The 20,466-nt window shown below is 43.1% G+C and overlaps 1 long non-coding RNA gene across 1 annotated transcript in view; it reads right to left on the reverse strand.

Moving 5' to 3' along the window:
- The window catches only part of LOC140465132 (uncharacterized), a 63,133-nt gene that overhangs the window by 14,585 nt on the left and 28,082 nt on the right, over positions 1–20,466 (reverse strand). The window lies entirely within an intron of this gene.

Consider the following 20,466-nt stretch of genomic DNA (forward strand, 5'->3'; position numbering starts at 1 on the left):
TTGGTTTGTTATAGGGGGGTGATATCATTTCCGGTTCTGTATCTGAGAGGTTAGTAAATGGGGTCCATTGTTAAGGGAGTTCTGTTTTGAGTGCCAGGCCTCAAGGAATTCCCATGCATGTCTTTGTCTAGCCTGTCCCGGGATGGATATATTGTCCCAGTCGAACTGGTGTCTCTCTTCTTCCATGTGTATGATACCAGTGATAGTTGGTCATATCTTTTGGTGGCTAGTTGGTGCTCATGTATTCTGGTGACTGCAGATAGAATTTATATGTGAAGTTCATTCTGATGGTTGTTGGAACAGGTTCCTTTAAATTCATCAGGAGCTGTTTCAGTGTGGTGGTAGGTTTGTGGATTACCATGATGCCTAAGGGTCGAAGTAGTCTGGTTATTATCTCCGAGATATCTTTGATGCATGGCAGGGTGGCTAGAGTCTCTGGGCATGTTGTGTCTTCCTGTTTAGGTCTGTTGTGCAGGAATTGGCGGACTGCGCTTATCGGCTATCCTTTCCTGAATACTTTGTATAATATTGTGATACCACTGGAGAGGATACAGAGGAAACTTACCAAGATGTTGCCTGAGCTGGAAAGTTCCAGTAATATGTTTTTTGATATCAAGGGAGATTGATAAGACTGGAGTTATTTTCCTTTGAACAGAGGAGATTGAGAGGGGACATGATAGAGGTGTACAAGTTTGTAAGGGGCATAGATAGGATTGGCAGAAAGAAACATTTCCCCTTTGTAGATGGGGGTCATTGATTTAAGGGAAGGAACAGGAGGTGTAGAAGAGATGTAAATAAAAGCCTTATCCCCCAGAGGATGGTGGAAATCTAGAACTAGCTAGCTGTAATGATGGGAGAGGCAGAAACCTTCATCATATTTAATAAGTATTTAGATGTGCACTCGTAATGGCAAGGTATACAAGGCTATAGACCAAGTGCTGGAAAATAGAAGTTGAATAGTTGAATGGTTGTTTTCAACCAGTGCACACATGATAGTTCAAAGGGCGTTTTTTTCTGTGACATAACTCCTTTTCTTCCCCATTCTATCTCACAATGGTACCATTCTGTGAAAACCAAGGCAAGATGTTCTATTGCTATCCCCATCTTAACTCCATCGTCCATGGGATTCCCTTTTACACTTTAAATGTGCTTAATTTATTTCTTTAATTGTTCCTTTCATAAATTTCTTTACTATTTCCCTCACATATTAAAGAAACAAAATGTGTTTGCAAGAACTTTAGAATGTCCAAATGCACTTCACAGGCAATTGACTTTTAAAAGAATAATGATTATTGTGACACAGCTGCCAATCTTTGCAGACAGCAAAGTTGCATGAATAACAATGCGATAATTTGTTTCATTTAGTGACGTTGTTTCAGGGATAAATAATCACCAAGATACCAGGAAGAACTCCTTCGATCTTCATTGAAATGATGCCATAGGACCCATACATCCACCCAAAATACAGCACTTCCAACACCATATCTAAAGTATTTCATTAATGTACCAACAAATATCTTGTGTTCAAACATGAGAGGGTTATCATTGAACCAGAGCTGTCATCTCAGAATCCATCATCCTATCATTTCTGTTTATAGGTGCCAGGAGACCTGTTGTGCAATTCCTAATTTTTTTGAATTTTAGTGCAAATTTACGGCATTTGTACTTTCTTTTTATAAAAAGCTAAGAGTTGTATAGCTCTATTTCATCTTTTCCCATGCATACACTGATCATGTTTGCTCCTTTAATTTGTCATCTGTTATTATTTTTTTTCTTCAGGACTATTATTTAAGTTTCTCCCCTGATTCGCCTTCCTGAAGATCAGGATCTATGCTGCTGAACAATTCCATTGGTGCTAGGATCGACATGAACTCCTTACTGAATCAATCCCAGATTTCAATGGGGAAACAAGGCTTGGAAGGAAAACGCTGAACGACCTGGCAGCAATATCATGGCATCTACTGTCTCAACATATGCTCCCTGTGAATGCAAAACTATGTTTCTTTTAAATTCATTTATAGGATGTGGGTGTCATTGATTGGGCTTGCATTTATTGCGCATCTTTAATTACCTTTGATAAAGTGGTAGGTGAGCTGGCTTCTTGAACTTCTGCAGTCCATTTGCTGTGGGTAAATCTACAATGCTATTGGACAGATTATTCTATGGTTTTGGTCCAGCAATACGAAAGGAATGGTGATGTATTTCCCAAGTCTGGATGATGAGAGGCTTGGAGGAAAACAAGTAGTGGTGGTGTTCCTATGTATCTGCTGCCCTTGTCCTTCTACATGGCAATGGTCATGGATTTGGAAGGTGATGACTAAGGACTCTTGATGAATCTCTGCAGTGTATCTTATAGATGGTACACACTGCTGCTACTGAGCTACAGTGATGGAGGAACTGTGTTTTTGGATATGGTACCAATCAACTGGGCTACTTAGTCCTAAATGGTGTCAGTCTTCTCAAATGTTTTTGAAGTTACACTCTTTCAGGCAAGTAGAGAATTCCATCACACTGCTGATGTTCCTTATGGATGGTTTACAGGGTTTGGGATCGAGGAGGTATGTTACTCACTGCAGGTTTCCTAGTCTCTAATTGCTTTTTTTTAAAACCACAGTATTTATATGCTTAATTCAGTTCAGTTTTAGGTCAATGTTAACTTCAAGGATGTTGATAATGAGGGATTCAGTGATGGTAATGTCATTGAATGTGAAGAGGTGATATTTAAATTCTCTCTTGTTAGATTTGGTCAATGCTTAGAACTTGTGTGGCCCAACGGTTGCCAGCCATTTGTCAGGCAGGCAAACGTGAGGACTGCAGATGCTGGAGTTCAGAGTCAAGATTAGTGTAGTTCTGGAAAAGCACAGCAGGTCAGGCAGCATCCCAAAGAGCAGGAAAATCAACATTTCGGGCAAAAGCCCTTCATCAGGAATGAAGGTCTACCTGATGAAGGACTTTTGCAGTGAGGAGGAAGGTGCTAGCTTAAAGGAGGATATAAACAGATTGGTCAGATGGACAGATGGAATTAAATCCTGATCAGTATCAGATGACGATCTTTGGAAAACTAAACAAGACAAGGGAGTACTGAATGAATGGAAAGATACCAGGAAGCTCAAAGGAACAGAGGGATCTTGGGGTACTTGCCACAGATGCCTGAAGGTGGCAGGACAAATTAACACGGTAGTTAAGAAGGCATACAGGATAATTGTCTTTATCAATCAGGCATAGATTATAAGAGCAGTTAGATCATGTTGGGGATATATAGAACTTTTGTTAGACCTTAGCTGGAGTACTGTATGCAGTTCTAGTCACCACACAGGAAGGCTGTGACCATACTGGGTGGGATGCAAAATATATTGCCTGGGATGTTGCCTGGTATACAGCATTTTAGCTATGAAGAGAGCCTGGATAAGCTGGAGTTGTTTTCTTTGGAGTAGAGAAGGTTGAAAGGGGACCTAATTATAGAGTTATAAAGATATACAGCATGGAAACAGACCCTTCAGTCCAACTCGTCTAGGCCGACCACATATCCCAAGTAAATTTAGTCCTATTTGCCAGAACTTGGCCCATATCCCTCTATACCCTTCCTATTCATGTACCCATCCAGATGTCTTTTAAATGTTCCAGTTGTACCAGTGTTACAACATGGGGTAAACCCCTCTGCTAATTCAAAACCTGCTACACAGAAAAGATTTATCCCATGTAGTAATCTGTGAAAATTCGAGCAGCCAAACACTATTTAAAGTATAACTTAGCAACTTTATTTCTTAAAGTATGACAGTGAATAATAGCTAACAACTATTTACAAGTCCTTCCACTAGCCTATCTTTACCTTCCCCTTCTACAATACTAATCTGATAAAACTCCCAATTAAGATTTAGAAAACAAAACTTCTTATGTCAAAACCAGGCAGCTTTCAGAATAGATTAGATTAGATTACTTACAGTGTGGAAACAGGCCCTTCGGCCCAACAAGTCCACACCGCCCCGCCGAAGCGCAACCCACCCATACCCCTACATCTACCCCTTACCTAACACTACGGGCAATTTAGCATGGCCAATCCACCTGACCCGCACATCTTTGGACTGTGGGAGGAAACCGGAGCACCCGGAGGAAGCCCACGCAGACACGGGGAGAACATGCAAACTCCACACAGTCATCGCCTGAGACGGGAATTGAACCCGGGTCTCTGGCGCTGTGAGGCAGCAGTGCTAACCACTGCGCCACCGTGCATTCCTGTCTACTTTTCTTTTTGGGGGTGTGGCTTCATAGTTTACTGATCGATAAAGGTACCTTTAAGAGAGCTATTTTTCAGACAGACTTTACATGCTGGTAACTTGGCAGTTCTCCTCCCAAGTGTTCAATTGTCCACAGACTTATACCCCTCCCCCAAGCATTGGATTATGTCAAATTGAGGTGTATAAGATTATGAGGAGTATGGATAAGATTAATAGAATGTAGCTGTTCTTCATGGTCAAAGGGTCAATGACAAGGCAATAATTTTTAAAGTGGAAGGCAGGAGGTTTAGAGTGGATTTAAGGAAAAACATTTTTTTTCACCCAGAGGGTGATGGAGTAGAAACCTCACAACCTTAAAAAAGTACTTGGATGAGCACTTGAAGTGTCATAACAGGAATGCAGGAAAGTGGGACTAGTGTAGGTAGCAATAGATTTTTGGCAATACAGACTCAATGGGCTGAAGGGCATGAAAGGTAAGCACAAGGGGAAGCCCATCATGATTCAGGAAGTGAGGGGGAGGGGTGAGAGCAAAAACAAATGTAGTGGAATAGACATAGTGGCCTTTAAATGTGGGAATGATAGATTATAAAAGCCCAAGGAAGTCATTTAGTCATTTAAACAGTAATTTAATGATAGTACTAGAGAGCATTAGTCAGAAATAAACACATATCACTCTCCTCTCCTTTCTCCAAGCAATGTCCTGGACACTTGTTTCAGATTCCCACCAGAAATAGCCAGCACCATTTTGTTCAGGTATTTAAAACATATGTTTTCTTGGATAAATATCTGACTAACAACATGACCAAAAGAAATGGTGGCAGGTGTAGGTGTCAATGATCAAATAAATCCCTGAAGTATGATAATGTCAGGCTGTATGTGATGGAAAAGATGAACAATATAACCTGTGATGTAACGTTGACATTAGATTTAAAAAATAAAATGACTATGCATTGCTTCACATATATGTGTACTTCCCCTCCACTTTAGTAGTACAAATAATGTTACTGAGCCATTAAAAATCTCCTGAACAGTCATTGCTGGTCACAGGTGACTTAGCAGGCATGTGGATTTTAAGCCTGACTGAGCACGTACAAGGGGCCTGCAGGTCAGTTTACCCTAAAAATACAGTCAGAACATTTGCAGAGTAACCATGTGGCATTCTGTTTGTTTATTCAAGGCTTTGATTGAAGAATGTGTTGACTACAATCTACGAGCAACTATTTAAAGTATTTGGGGTTTAAAAATTGAGGCACTGTGGTAATTAAGATTGAGATTCATTTAAACTGCGAACACCTGAAACTACTCCTTCTGCAAAGTTCATTTATGAATGAAGGAAAATTAAAAGTCAGCATTGCACCTCATGTGCTAATGTAAAATTGAACCGATGTTTCTGTTCCCCAGAAGTTGAACAGATATTCCTGAAGCGTGCTGTCTGATCTCAGGCTGATCCCAAAATGGGAGTGCTGAAGTAAAGAGCAATGGCAACAGTTTACACACTCCACACCCATCCGAAAGCATTTTTATGGCTTAGCTTCTATTTAAAAACAAAGCCTCTTTGAAAGTTGCCCAGCTAAAATTTAGGTGCATTATTTTTGCTCTTGCAGGCTGCTGAAATATAATCTTGCAAAAGAAATACTATCCTCTCCTATGTCATGTGGAAGGAGTAAGGGAATCCCAAGATACCTTTTCTAAGCCATATTTATTGTTTAAGAGCAGCATTCCCCCACTGTTTGTTTAAGCACTGGACAAGTGGCTCAGAGTGGGCAACCAGGCGTTTAGCTCCTCAAATAATTGCTGGTGTTAACTCTTTCAGTACTGAAATTATTTCACATTTATAAAGTTTACGAACTTGGATTGGAAAACATATCAGCTTTGAGAATATGGGTAAATCTTATATGGGTCTGTGCAATGTAGGCTATGGTGAGATTTATGGCAGCATCAGACTACTGGCCTATTTTGACAGCAGGTGCATCTTGTTACATATTTTAATTTTTTTCACAAGTGGCACAGTAGGAATCTCACTAGACAGTGACAAGTTGTCAATTAATTGCTTGTGATTATTGCTTGTTAATTGTTGACATCCCAACTTACCACATGGATACTCAGCTTCCTATTTTACCAACACGCCAAACAAGCTAGGCATCACAAACTCATTAAATGGAAGTCAGAGCAGGTATCCACCAAATTCATCTCCCTGCTTCCTCAGAGGATCTCAATGTTGAAGATTTGGCAGTTTTCAGAAATCGCTACATGGGCACCAGCCACGCATCCATGAACATTGGCATCTGTCATGTGCCAACCTTTATGAACCTTCGTAGAGCATCTCCAATCCACATGGAGAATACTTCTGCACTTCAAAACTGCACCTCAGGCTATCACAGTAACTATCACTGTAATGCTGGAGCAAGGATACTACTCACTCAAGGACATGCACCCAGCCCAGGGACTCGCCCAGGCTGCATCTCAAGCTTCATTGCTCACTGTGATGTGCACACTCACTCTGAGCCTTCCTGGATGTTCATAGCAGCCTCACCTCACCTTAACTTATGGCCTTGCCTTTTTACCTTGCCACCAGATGACTGAGACTGCTTTTTCTGGGTGGTACCCACCAGTTAGCCTACTACAGCCTGATGTTGTGGTCATCACTCCAAGTCCTGCAGAAAAGAGGTAGTCTCATTTCTGCACTACACTGATCAGCTGGACTACTGTGCGGGATGCCAATTTCTCACTAAGTCAGGGCAGATAGTTGAGTTTTTTGAAGAAGTAGCAAAGAGGATTGATGAGGGCAGAGAGGTGAGCATGGCTAAAGTGGTGTCACTATTTAAGAAATGTGGTAAGGGAAAGCCAAGGAACTATAGACTGGTGAACCTGATATTGGTGAGGGGTAAGTTGTTGGAGGGAATCCTGAGGGACAGGATGTACATGAATTTGGAAAGGCAAGGACTGATTAGGAATAGTCAGCATTGCTTTGTGCATGGGAAATCATGTCTCATGAACTTGATTGAGGTTTTGAAGAAGTAACAAAGAGGTTTGATGAGGGCAGAGCAGTAGACATGATCTATATGGACTTCAGTAAGGTATTCGACAGGGTTCCTCATGGGAGACTGGTTAGCAAAGTTAGATCTCATGGAATACAGGGAGAACTAGCCATTTGGATACAGAACTGGCTCAAATGTAGAAGGCAGAGGGTTGTGGTAGAGTTTTGCTTTTCAGACTGGAGGCCCATGACCAGCGGTGTGTGCACTGATCACAGGCCTCCAGGGTCCACTGCTTTTCGCCATTTATATAAATGATTTGGATGTGAATATAGGAAGTAGAGTTAGTAAGTCTGCAGATGACACCAAAATTGGAGGTGTAGTGGACAGCAAAGAAGGTTACCTCAGAACACTACAGGATCTTGACCAGATCCTTGAAAGTGGAGTTGCCAGTAAATAGGATAGTAAAGAAGGTGTTTGATATGCTTGGTCAGTGCATTGAGTACAGGAGTTGGGAGGTCATATTGCAGCTGTACAGGACCTTGCTGAAAGCACGATTGAAATACTATATTCAGTTCTGTTCTCTCTGCTGTAGGAAGGGTGTTGTGAAACTTGAAAGGGTTCAGAAAATATTTACAAGGATGTTGCCAGGGTTGGAGGATTTGAGCTTTGGGAGAGGTTGAATAGGTTGGGATGTTTTCCCTGGAGTGTTGGAGGCTGAGAGGTGACCTTATAGAGGTTTATAAAATCATGAGGGACATGGACAGGATGAATCGACAAGGTCTTTTCCCTGGAGGGCATAGGTTTATGCTGAGAGGGGAAAGATTTAAAAGCGGCCTAAGGGGCAACTTTTTCATGCAGAGGGTGGTGTATGTATGGAATGAGCTGCCAGAGGAAGTGGTAGAGGCTGGTACAATTACAACATTTAAAAGGCACCTGGATGGGTGTATGAATTGGAAGGGTTTAGAGTGATATAGGCCAAATGTTGGCAAATGGGACTATATTAATTTAGGATAGTTGGTTGGCATGAACAAGTTGGACCGAATAATCTATTCCTGTGCTGTACATCTGTATGATTCTATGCCAGAAACTATGCAGGGCAACTGTGGACTGAACATTTCTATCAGTGTGCACACTGGGCTTTGAAAGATGGTGTGGGCGCAGAGGGTGCTTATGAATTCTTCGATCTGTTGAGTGGCAATTTTGTTCTGGGAATGGTATGAGGTAAGATTTCCTGAAGAAGGGCTCATACCCGAAATGTCGATTCTCCTGCTTCTTGGGTGCTGCCTGACCTGCTGCGCTTTTCCAGCAACACATTTTCAGCTGAGATAAGATGGGACCAGAATCAAGAATGAGGGATGTCATAGGGGGTGAGATAGATAATTAATGAGGTGAGTTTAGGAAGAAATGGTGAGAGAACCTGTTAGGCCTCATAGCAGTAATCCCTTCAAAAAACTGAACGCAACTCAGACTTAGCCAAAACAATTAAAATTCAGCCCCATATTTTAGATTATGCTGGAAATAAAACCATGAGAAAATTGGCCAAAATGTAAAGAACTTGCATTGCAGAGCACTTTTTACAGCCTCATTACCTCCCTCAGGGCTTGACAACTAATGCAGTGTTTCTGAATTTGGAGATGCGGGTGTTGGACTGGGGTGAACAAAGTTAAAAATCACACAACACCAGGTTATAGTCCAACAGGTTTCATTGGAAGCACACTAGCTTTCGGAGTGTCGCTCCTTCATCAGGTGTTTCTGAAGTGTAGATTCTGTTATGTGTGGGAAATCAATGTGTCGTCAATATGACCAGTCCCCACAAACAGCAATGAAACAAGTGACCACATAACCTGTTTTAAGCTGCGGGTTAAAAGATAAATATTAGCCAGGAAACTGGGAGAAATTCCCTTTTCTTCTTTGAAATGGTACTGTGGGATCTTTTACTTCTACCTTGGGAGGCAGAGAAGTCCCCAGTTTAATGTCTCATTCATAAAACCATCATTTCCATTGGACCAAACTTTCAGTAATGCATTGAAATGTTCACCTAGATTAAATGCTTAAACATCTAGATTGACTGACTGATTTATTGTCACGTGTACTGAAGTCCAGTGAAAAGTTTTGTTTCCGAGCAGTACAGGCAGATCATAGTAGGCAGGGGTGTACAGATCAAAGGTTATATAAAAAAACTTAGAGCTGAAAATGTGTTGCTGGAAAAGCGCAGCAGGTCAGGCAGCATCCAAGAAACAGGAGAATCGAGGTTTCGGGCATAAGCCCTTCTTCAGGAAAGTCCTGAAGAAGGGCTTATGCCCGAAACGTCGATTCTCCTGTTCCTTGGATGCTGCCTGACCTGCTGCGCTTTTCCAGCAACACATTTTAAGCTCTGATCTCCAGCATCTGCAGTCCTCACTTTCTCCTCAAAAAAAACTTAGAGGCATACAAGTTACATTGCACAGGGCATGCACTAGGCTAGATCACCATTAGCAAGATTAGTATTATTTGAGGTTAGAGAGTTCGTTCATCAGTCTAATAATGGCCAGGAAGAAGCTGTTCCTGAACCTGCTGGTGCACACGTTCAAGCTTCCGTGTCTCCTGCCTGTAGGAGACCATTAAGAGGGTGTGATGGGTCTTTGATGATGTTGGCAGCCTTTTGCGGCAATGTGCCATGTAATGGAATGGAGTCCATTGATGGAACATTGGCTTCCATGATGGTCTGGGCTGTGCATACAACCTTCTGTAGTTTTTTTACGGTCTGGGCAGAGCCATACCAGGCCATTATGGATACAGACAGCATGCTTTCAATGGTGCATCTGTAGAATTTGGTGAAGGTCCTTGTGGACATTTCAAGTTTCCGGAGCCTCCTGAGGAAGAAGAGGCATTGTTGTGCTGCCTTGACTGTCGCATCTATGTGGGAAGTCCAATCTTGATTGTCAGTTATTATCACTCCGAGGAACTTGACGCTCTCCACCCTCTCAACCTCAGTTTCATTGATTGGGGAGGGGTGGTGGGGGGGGGGAAATTCTTCCCCTTTCTTTCTGAAGTCAATGATCAGCTCTGAGCCTGCCAAATCCCAGAATGCTAGTGTGGTGATGCCTGCCCTGATAGACCTGCACCTGTACCCACTGTCACTACTGCAGATGTCAGATCGGTCTTCTAGTGATTCAACCCGAGGAAGGTCCTCTATCTCCCTTCTATAGTTTGACTCATCGTTGTTAGGTATATGTCCAACTAGGGTGGTGTCATCAGTGAATTTATAGATTGCATTTATTCAGAATTTGAAAAGTGTGGCACATGTGAAGTCTCGACTTCACACAACATTTGAAAAGCACAGCAGGCCAGGCAGCATCTGAGAAGCAGGAGAATCAAGGTTTCGGGCATAAGCCATTCTTCAGGAAAGAGGCTGGTGTGCCAAGTGGGCTGAGATAAAAGATGGGGGGGGGGTGGAGTTTGGGGGAGGGGCACTGGGAATACGATAGGTGGAAGGAGGTGAGGGTGAGGGTGAGGGTGAGGGTGATAGGCCGGAGAGGAGGTGGGGGCGGAGAGGTCGGGAAGAAGATTGCAGGTCAAGAAGGTGGTGCTGAATCCGGGGGTTGGGACTGAGATAAGGTGGGGGGAGGAGAAATGAGGAAGCTGGAGAGATCCACATTGATCCCATGTGGTTGGAGGGTTTCTAGGCAGAAGATGAGGCGCTCTTCCTCCAGTCGTAGTGTGTCCAGGGTCTGGCGATGAAGGAGGCCAAGGACCTGCATGTCCTTGGCAGAGTGGGAGGGGGACTCCGCCAAGGACATGCAGGTCCTTGGGCTCCTCCATCTCCAGACCCTGGCCACATGATGCCTGGAGGAAGAGCGCCTCATCTTCTGCCTAGGAACCCTCCAACCACATGAGATCAATGTGGATCTCTCCAGCTTCCTCATTTCCCCTCCCCCCACCTTATCTCAGTCCCAACCCCCGGATTCAGCACCGCCCTCTTGACCAGCAATCTTCTTCCCGACCTCTCCGCCCCCACCTCCTCTCTGGCCTATCACCCTCACCCTCACCTCCTTCCACCTATCGTATTCCCAGCACTCCTCCCCCAAACTCCCTCCCCCCCCACCTTTTATCTCAGCCCGCTTGGCACACCAGCCTCATTCCTGAAGAAGGGCTTATGCCTGAAACATCGATTCTCCTGCTCCTCGGATGCTGCCTGGCCTGCTGCGCTTTTCCAGCACCACACTTTTCAACTTTGGTCTCCAGCATCTGCAGTCCTCACCTTCTCCTCCTTTATTCAGAATTTGCCAACACTGTTAAGGGGGCACAGAGAATACAGTGAAGGGCTAAGTATGCATCACTGGGGGGGCTCCAGTGTTGAGTGTTATTGTGGAGAAGGTGCAGTTACCTATTTTCAGTTGTGGTCTGTGGATCAGAAAGCTGAGGATCCAGTTGCACAGGGCAAAGGCAAAGCCAAGGTCTCGGAGTTTGGATATCAGTCTGGAGGGGACAATGGTGTTGAAGGTGGAGCTGTAGTCAATGAGCAGGTGCCTGATATAGGTGTCCTTCTTGTCCAGATATTCCACGCATGAGTGCAGGGCTAGGGATATGGCATCTGTTGTGGACCCGTTTCATTGGTAGGCAAATTGTAGGGGATCGAGGCAGACTGGGAGACTGGAGTTGATGTGGGCCATGACCAAACTCTCACAGTACTTCATGATTATTGAGGTGATAAGGCGGTAGTCATTAAAGTACGTTGTATGTGCTTTCTTCGGTACTGAGATGATGGTGGTCTTCTTGAAGCAGATGGAGACTTCAACTTGTAATAGGAATAAGGGTGAATACTTCCACCAGTTGGTCCTCATTGCGTCTGAGGGGACACTGGCTGAGCCAGTCGCTTTCCTTGGGTTAACTGCCAGGAAGACCAATCTGACATCTGCATCAGTGACAGTGGGTACAGATACATCCCGGGTTGCCGGGGCAGGCATCACCACACTGACATTCTGGGATTTGGCAGACTAGGATTTGAATTTACAACCATTTGACATAGCGGTAAAGTGTGAGCTAAGACTGACACTAAAAGTGTACACGTGAACTCATTCTTAACTTAGGTGTAGAATCTACTAAAAGCACAAGATAAATATCCTTTGCATCTTTAAATAAGCAACCTCTGGTAAATAGAAGAATTCAAAGTTTGCCTGTAGAGCAATAGTTTGTCTTTTACGACTTCTCAGTAATTAAAGAACCTCAGCTGAGAGTTTTGTTTTTCTAGTTTTAATCTGGTTAAAATGTACTGGAGCCCCTCCTTCTGTTAATGTTTACCCATCAGCAGACTTAGTGCAGAGCACAAGTGAAAACTTTTCTAATGCTAATGAAATGTTTACTCAGTCTAAATCTTTTTAACAATAATGATGAAATAGCAAATGAAGTAAACATTTACTTGTAATACAAAGCAAAAGATTTATTGTCCTAACTTTTGAAAGTGTGCCCATGCCTTCGGAGAAATGTGTGATTAAGTCATCAGCACAGTGCAACTGTTCACACATACATTACAGCTCAAAAAGATGGTTTACTGATCTATGCCTTAACGAAATACTTTGGATCAGAATTATACTTCTCTTATTAAATAAAATGGCATGCACAATCGGTCATGTTCTTTCATGTCATGTTTTTTTAAAAGTTGATTTACCTTAATTAAGAAATTTCAATCTCTGGTATGGAATGTTTATGCATCAGAAACAATGTTCAGCATGGAAACAGACCCTTCAGGCCAACTCGTCCATGCTAACCAAATATCCTAACCTAATGTAGTCCCATTTGCCAGCACTTGATGATATCCCTTTAAACGCTTCCTATTCATATATCCATCCAAATGCCTTTTAAGTGTTGTAATTGTACCAGCCTCCACCACTTCCTCTGGCAGCTCATTCCATACACATACCACCCACTGTGTGAAAAGGTTGCCCCTTAGGTCCCTTTTATATATTTCCCCTCTCACCCTATGCCCTCTAGTTCTGGGCTCCCCCACCCCAGGCTTTGTCATTTTATCCTATCCATGCCCCTCATGATTTTATAAACCTCTATAAGGTCATCCCTCAGCCTCCGACGCTCCAAGAAAAACAGCCCCAGCCTGTTCAGTCTCTCCCTGTAGCTCAAAGCCTCAACCCTCATAACATCCTTGTAAATCTTTTCTGAACCCTTTCAATTTTCACAACATCTTTCTGATAGCAGGAGACCATGATAGCACAGAGTATTCCAAAAGTAGCCTAATCAATGTCCTGTACAGCTGCAACATGACCTCCAACTCTCATACACAAAGCACTCCTTTTGAAATCTTTCTCCTCTCATCTTCAAAAATATGCTTCTTTGAACTCCCCCACCTTCGGGAAAAAACCTTTGCAAATTAACTTATCGATGCCACTCATAATTTTATAAACCTTTATAAAATCACCTCTCAACCTTCTAAGCTCCAGGGAAAAAAGTTGCAGCCTATCCAGCATATTTTTGTAATTCAAACTCTCAGTTTCTGGCAACATCCTGGTGAATCTTTCCTAAACCCTCTTCAGTGTAATAATATCCATACTATAATGGGGCAACCAGAACTGCACACAGTACTCCAGAAGATGTCTGTACAACCTCAACATGACTTCCCAAGTGCTATATTCAAAGGTCTGAACAATCAAGGCAATCATGCTGAATGCCTTCTTAAACACCCTATCTACCTATGATGCAAACTTTGAAGAATTATGAACTTGAACCTCCAGGTCTCTCTGTTCTACGACATTCCCCCCGGCCCTACCATTAACTTGTATAAATCCTGCCCTTGTTTGTTTAACCAAAATTCAATAACTAGCATTTATCTAAATTAAGCTCCATCTGCTATTCCTCAGCCCATTTACCCAATAGCCAAGATCTCTTTGTAATCTTAGGTAACCTTCCTCATCTGGTGAAGAGTGTAGATAGATCCTGCTCACTAATTAGAGAAACCTTTGACAAGGTCCTATATGGAAGGTTGGTCCAAATGGTAACAGCCCGTGGGATCCAAAGCAAGTTAGCAGACTGGACTAAAATTGGCTTACAAACAGGAAGCAAGTGGTGATGGTGGAGAAGTGTGTCTGATTGGAAACCTGTACCATAGGGATCAATGCTGGGACTCCTGCTATTAGTGATGTACATTAACAACGTGGATGTGAATGTAGAAGGTATAATTCATAACCTTGCAAATAACATTAAGAGTGGTGGCATTGTTGATAGTGAGGAGGATGCTCTCAGGCTATAGATTGATATTGATCAGTTAGTAAATTGGGCACAGCAGTGGCAGATGGAATTTAATCCTGATAAGTGTGATTTGATGCATTTTGGGATGTCCATTAATAGAAGTACATACACAATGAATAGTACTGAGGAACAAAGGGACCTTGGTATACTAGTAAATAGATCACTAAAAGTGTCAACACAGATAGACAGGGTGGTGAAGAAAGCATACTGGATGCTTGCCTTCAATAGCTGGGACATAGAATATAGGAACAAGGAAGTCTTGTTACAACTTTATAAACCATTAGTTAGGCCAGAGATAGAATGTGTGCAGTTCTTGTCGCCACTCTTTCAGAAAGACGTGATTTTACTGGAGAGTGCGTAGGGGAGATTCATCAGGATGTTGGCTGGGATAGAGTCCCAGTTATGAGAAGAGACTGCGTAGGCTGGGTTTGGTTTCCTTGGAGCAGGGGACGCTTAGGTGGGAATCTGATTATGATCTACACAATTATGAGAGACATAGACTGTCATGAGAAGTGGATCATGAGCATCGTTTCCCCATAGCAAACATGTCAAAGACCAGAAGGTATAAGTTTAAGGTGAGAAGTGAATGGTTTAGAGGAGATCTGAGAAAAACGTTTTTTCACCCAGAGGATGGTAGAAATATGAAACATGCTGCTGGGGAGGGCAATGGAGGGAGGTAGTCTCACAACATTTAAGATGCATCTCGATGAACACCTAAAATGCCGAGGAATAGTAGGCAATGGACAAGTGCAGGTAAATGGGATTAGTCTAGTTTGCTGTTTGTTGGTTGGCAAAGACAAAGTGTCAAAGGGCCTATGTGTGTGCTGGATAACTGTATCACTCTATGCTGAATGACAAAGGCTGCACAGCGATTGGTCAGATGCATCTACAGGCCATCATTACAGAGAGATACTTGAGGCTGGGAAGATATATGTTTTGCCTTACAGACTTGCACTCTGACAGAGTGGTAGTGAAATGGATTTCACTAGAGGGGTTAGGAAAACAGTGCTGGCCAACGTAGATCAAGTGAAGTATTTTAAGGGGATGTTTAGAAGTGTGAGACTGGCTATAACTGGTCTGCTAGACTGGCTCTTCACCAGAGTTTCTAGTCTCTTCATGGAGGAGACCATTTAGAAGACAAGAGAGAAATAGCCACATTCATGGCCTGGGTGGAATTCACCATTTTCCAAGCCAGAATACAAATTGTGTCTAGAGGCTCTGCCAGATTTATCTGTACATCATTCTGAACATCCAACATCTCTTGTCATACTGATGACTCTCAAAGTACACCTTCAGTCTGGGTAAAGCATGAGCTGGGACTCCCTCAGTCGTCCAAGAGCATCTGACCAGAAAACATAGGACTTGTCTGAGAACCTAAATCATTAGAGTGGTGAAGCACCTGAATCCAGGGAAACATTCTTTCTTTGCTAGCTCTGGCTTTCTGACCCATATTGTCAATCAAACAATTTCACAAATGCAGGTTCATTTCCTGTACCAGCTGACGTTATCATGAAAGTCCCAACTTCTCAGCCTTTCACCTCAGGTCAACCCATCACCAGTCATCTCTCTCTAATGAGACAATGTCCCTATGATCTTCTGAGACTTTGGAGACATTGCATTTCTAATTAGACAAGGATAAGAGGTTTCAAGTGTTTGTAATTTTGCTATTGATACTTAAATTGGTCTGGATGATTGATACTTCTATTGGCTTATTGTAAATGGAAACTGCTGAAATCACTGTCTTTTTTTAAGCTTTTGTAACACATCCTATTGTCATAATATTGCTTACATACAATATATAGGGTGTGACTTAGTTTAGAATTGCATTGAAGTGCCATAACTTATGGCACTATGGGAAGTATTTAATTAGGAGAGGGGGGAAATTGCAATGCTATTAGGCAAGAACTGTGGAGCATAAATTGGGAACAGATAGTCTCAGGGAAATGTCTGACAGAAATGTGGAGATTTTTTAGGGAACACTTGCTGGATAGGTTTGTCCCACTGAGGCAAGGATGGGATGGTAGGATGAAGGAACATTGGATGACAAGCGATGTGGAACACCTAATCAAGAGGAAGAAGGAAGCTTACTTAAAGTTTATGGAGCAAGGATCAAATAGGGCTCTAGAGGGTTACAAGGTAGCCAGGAAGGAACTGAAGAATGGACTTAGAAGAACGAGAAGGCAGCATGAAAAAGCCTTGATAGGTAGAATTAAGGAAAACCCTAAGGCATTCTACACTTACATGAGGAACAAGAGGCTGGCCAGCGTAAGTATAGGGATGATCAGGGATAGTGGAGGGAAGTTGTGCCTTGAGTCGGAGGAGGGGAGAGGAGGTCCTTAATGAAATCTTTGATTCAGTATTCACTAGTGAGGGGGACTTTGTCATTTGTGAGGACAGCCTGAAACAGGCTGATATGCTCAAACAGGTTGATGTTAAGAAGGAGGATGTGCTGGAAATTTTGAAAACATGAGGATAGATAAGTCCCCTGGGCCAGACGGGATATGCCCAAGGTTTCTACAGGAAGCGAGGGAAGAGATTGCTGCATTTTGGCGATGACCTTTGTGTCCTCACTGTCCACTGGAGTAGTGTCAAATGATTGGAGGGTGGCAAATGTTATTACTTTGTTCAAGAAAGGGAATAGGGATAACCTTGGGAACTACAGACCAGTCAGTCTTACATCAATGGTGGGCAATATATTGGAGAGGATTCTGAGAGACAGAATTTATGATTATTTGGAAAAGCATTGTTTGATTAGAGATAGCTTTGAGAGCATGGCTTTGATAGGGGCAGGTCATGCATCACAAACCTTATTGAATTCTTTGAGGATGTGACAAAACACGTTGATGAAGATAGAGCAGTGGATCTGATGTATATGGATTTTAGCAAGGCATTTGATAATGTTCCCCATGGTAATCTCATTCAGAAAGTAAGGAGGCATGGAATACAGGGAAATCTGGTTGACTGGAGACAGAATTGGCTGGTCCATAGAAAACAGTGAATGGTAGTAATGGAAAAGTATTCAGCCTGAAGCTTGGTGACCAATGGAGTTCTGCAGGGATCTTTGTGATCTGTAGAAATGATTTGGATGAGGAAGTGGAAGGGTGGGTTAGTAAGTTTGCCGATGATGCAAAGCTTGATGGAGTTATAGATAGTAGGAGGGCTGTTGTAGATTGCAACAGGAAATTGACAGGATGCAGAGGTGGGCTGAGAATTGACAGATGGAGTTAAAGCTGGAAAAGTGTGATGTGATTCATTTTGGAAGGTCAAATTTGAATGCAGATTACAGGATCAAAGGCAGGATTCTTAGCAGTGTGGCATCCCCATGCATAGATCCCTCAAAGTTACCACCCTAGTTGATAGGGTTGTGAAGAGGGCACATGGTTTGTTGGCTTTCATTAGCAGGGCAATTGAGTTTAAGAGCCACGAGGTTAATGCTGCAGCTCTATAAAGCCCTGGTTAGACCACACTTGTAATATTGTGTAGTTCTGGTCACCTCATTATGGGAAGGATGTGGAAACTTTAGAGAGAGTGCAGAGGAGATTTACAAGGATGCTGCCTAGATCAGAAGGCATGTCTAATGAAGAAACCTTGAGGGAACTAGGGTTTTTCTCATTAGATGATGAGAGGCATAGATGGAATGGATAGCCAGAGGCTTTTTCCCAGGATGGAAATGGCTATCACAAAGGGCCATAATTTTAAGATAATTGGAGGAAGGTTTAGTGGAGATTCAGAGGTCGGTTCTTTACACAGAGAGTGGTGGGTGCATGGAATGCACTGCCAGCAGTGATAGTAGAATCAGACATATTAGGGATATTTAAGCGACTCTTGGATAGGCCCATGGATGATAAAATTAAGGGTAAGTAGGTTAGTTTGATCTTAGAGTAGGATAAAAGGTTGGCACAATATCGAGGGCCAAAGGTCCTGTACTGTTCTCTACTATTTTATGTTCTAACTTAGTGTAGGAAGCATGATGAGACCTAACAGTTTGGTAGAAGGCATGAGGTGGCAAGAATGGTGTGTTATAGTGAAGGAGTCTGAGGGCTAGATATCCTTACTTTTCTTCATTATTACTACCAAATGGTATGAAGTCCCTTGGCACTAAAGAGACCTATCAAATAACCCCCACCTCGCCATTCAGCTTACTCTGTGACAGCTTCTTATCTCATTTGCAGATCAGCTGGTCTGAAAGCAGTACCAACCCAGCCTGGCAAAGAAAACCCTGCCTTTGTGGGCATTTTCTCCTGAGGCAAGGTAATGAAGCCAAAACGTTTTCCCAACTCCTGCTGTTCAAATCAAGACAGAAAATCATCTAATTGTCCAATTGACTTGTATGCTAGTTGCTACCTCTGTGACCACTTGCCTAGGCCACTCTGGAGTCATCCTATGAGATTTAGCAATGCCAGCCTAATTTCCTCTTTCAGAGCTGCAGTCATTCCTTTCCAGGGAAATTCTGCAACTGGAATCCATTCCCAACTACACATTCCCAAACATCCATATTCTCATACTTATCCACACCTGGGGCAACACGGTGACTCAGTGGTTAGCATTGTTGCCTCACAGCACCAGAGACCCAGGTTCAATTCCAGCCTCGGGTGACTGCGTGGAACTTGCATGTTGTCCCCTTGTCTGTATGAGTTTCCTCCCACAGTCCAAGATGTGCAAGTTGGGCAGATTGGCCTTGTCAAATTGTCCATAGTGTCCAGAAGTGTGCAGGCTAGGTGGATTAGCCATGAGAAATGCAGGGTTACAGGGGATAGGGGTGGATATCACATTCTCCCAATACCTGTGTGGGTTTCCTCACACAGTCCAAAGATGTGCAGATTGGGTGGTTCCCCGACCAGAAGACTATCAAAGTTATTTGACAGAATGCTTTATCATCAGAACTTATAAACAAGGCCTGAGATGTAACTTGGCTGATGCAGAAAAAAGGCAAAAATGAGGACTGCAGATGCTGGAAACCAGAATTTAGATCAGAGTGGTGCTGGAAAAGCACAGCAGGTCAGGCAGCATCCAAGGAGCAGGACAATCGACATTTCAGGCAAAAGCACTTCATCAGCCCTTCCTGATGAAGGGCTTTTGCCCAAAATGTTGATTTTCCTGCTCCTCAGATACTGCCTGACCTGCTGTGCTTTTCCAGCACCACTCTGATCCAAAAACTGATACAGAGTAAAGACCATCTCGTCAAATCCTTTTTATACACTAGAGTCCCACATCCCCTGCATTTTAGCTTGAACTAGGCTATGGTCGGAAAGATAGCCAACCTGGCTCCTGGTCTCCTGGCTCCAGGAAGGAATCATTCCCATGCAGCACTGGGGCAGGTGACAATGGGGCAAGCGTGGTGAAGTCTTGGTGAAGGAAAGGTGGCTGTGGAGTCCACTGGGGAGGAGAAGTTCTACTTCTCAGCCCCAACATCCTTCTCTACCTCCCCACGTCATGGATTACAGTTCCATCTGAAATTGGTCTTCCAGTGCGCAAGGTTGCAAGGACTGTTGCAGATCAGCACATTCCAAGGACCAGGATTATGTCCTGAGGGAACATGAGGCAGCTGACACAAAGTCTCCATGCAGAGAAGATGTTGTCTAAAAATCTTCAGTATATTCGAGAGCTGGAAACTATGTCGAACACTTCAAGCAGTATGGATGTGTTATGTAAATATCAAATGTAATTGGTTTTGATTTTATTGTCACGAGTATGCTACAATAAGAATACAATGAATACAGTGAAAAGCTTTCAACTGTCTCCACAAAATAGTGCTATTTTGAATAATTAAGAATAAGGAAAAAGAAATAAAAGTATAGCTTGAAGAGAGTCCATCAGTCCTGAGCCAGCTCATCACCGTCAATGAAGCATGCACCGCCATCCTTACACCGCCATCTACACCGGATCCAACCAACATCGAAGTCGCAAATCCTGTTTGCCATCCAAATTCCTCCACCACCGCCTCACCATCACCTGCACCAGACCAACCAACATGAGAGTCACATCTCTCACTGCTGGGTCCATTTCATCGATGTCCT

The sequence above is a fragment of the Chiloscyllium punctatum genome, chromosome 41 (genome assembly GCF_047496795.1).
Source record: "Chiloscyllium punctatum isolate Juve2018m chromosome 41, sChiPun1.3, whole genome shotgun sequence".
Classification (NCBI taxonomy): Eukaryota; Metazoa; Chordata; class Chondrichthyes; order Orectolobiformes; family Hemiscylliidae; genus Chiloscyllium; species Chiloscyllium punctatum.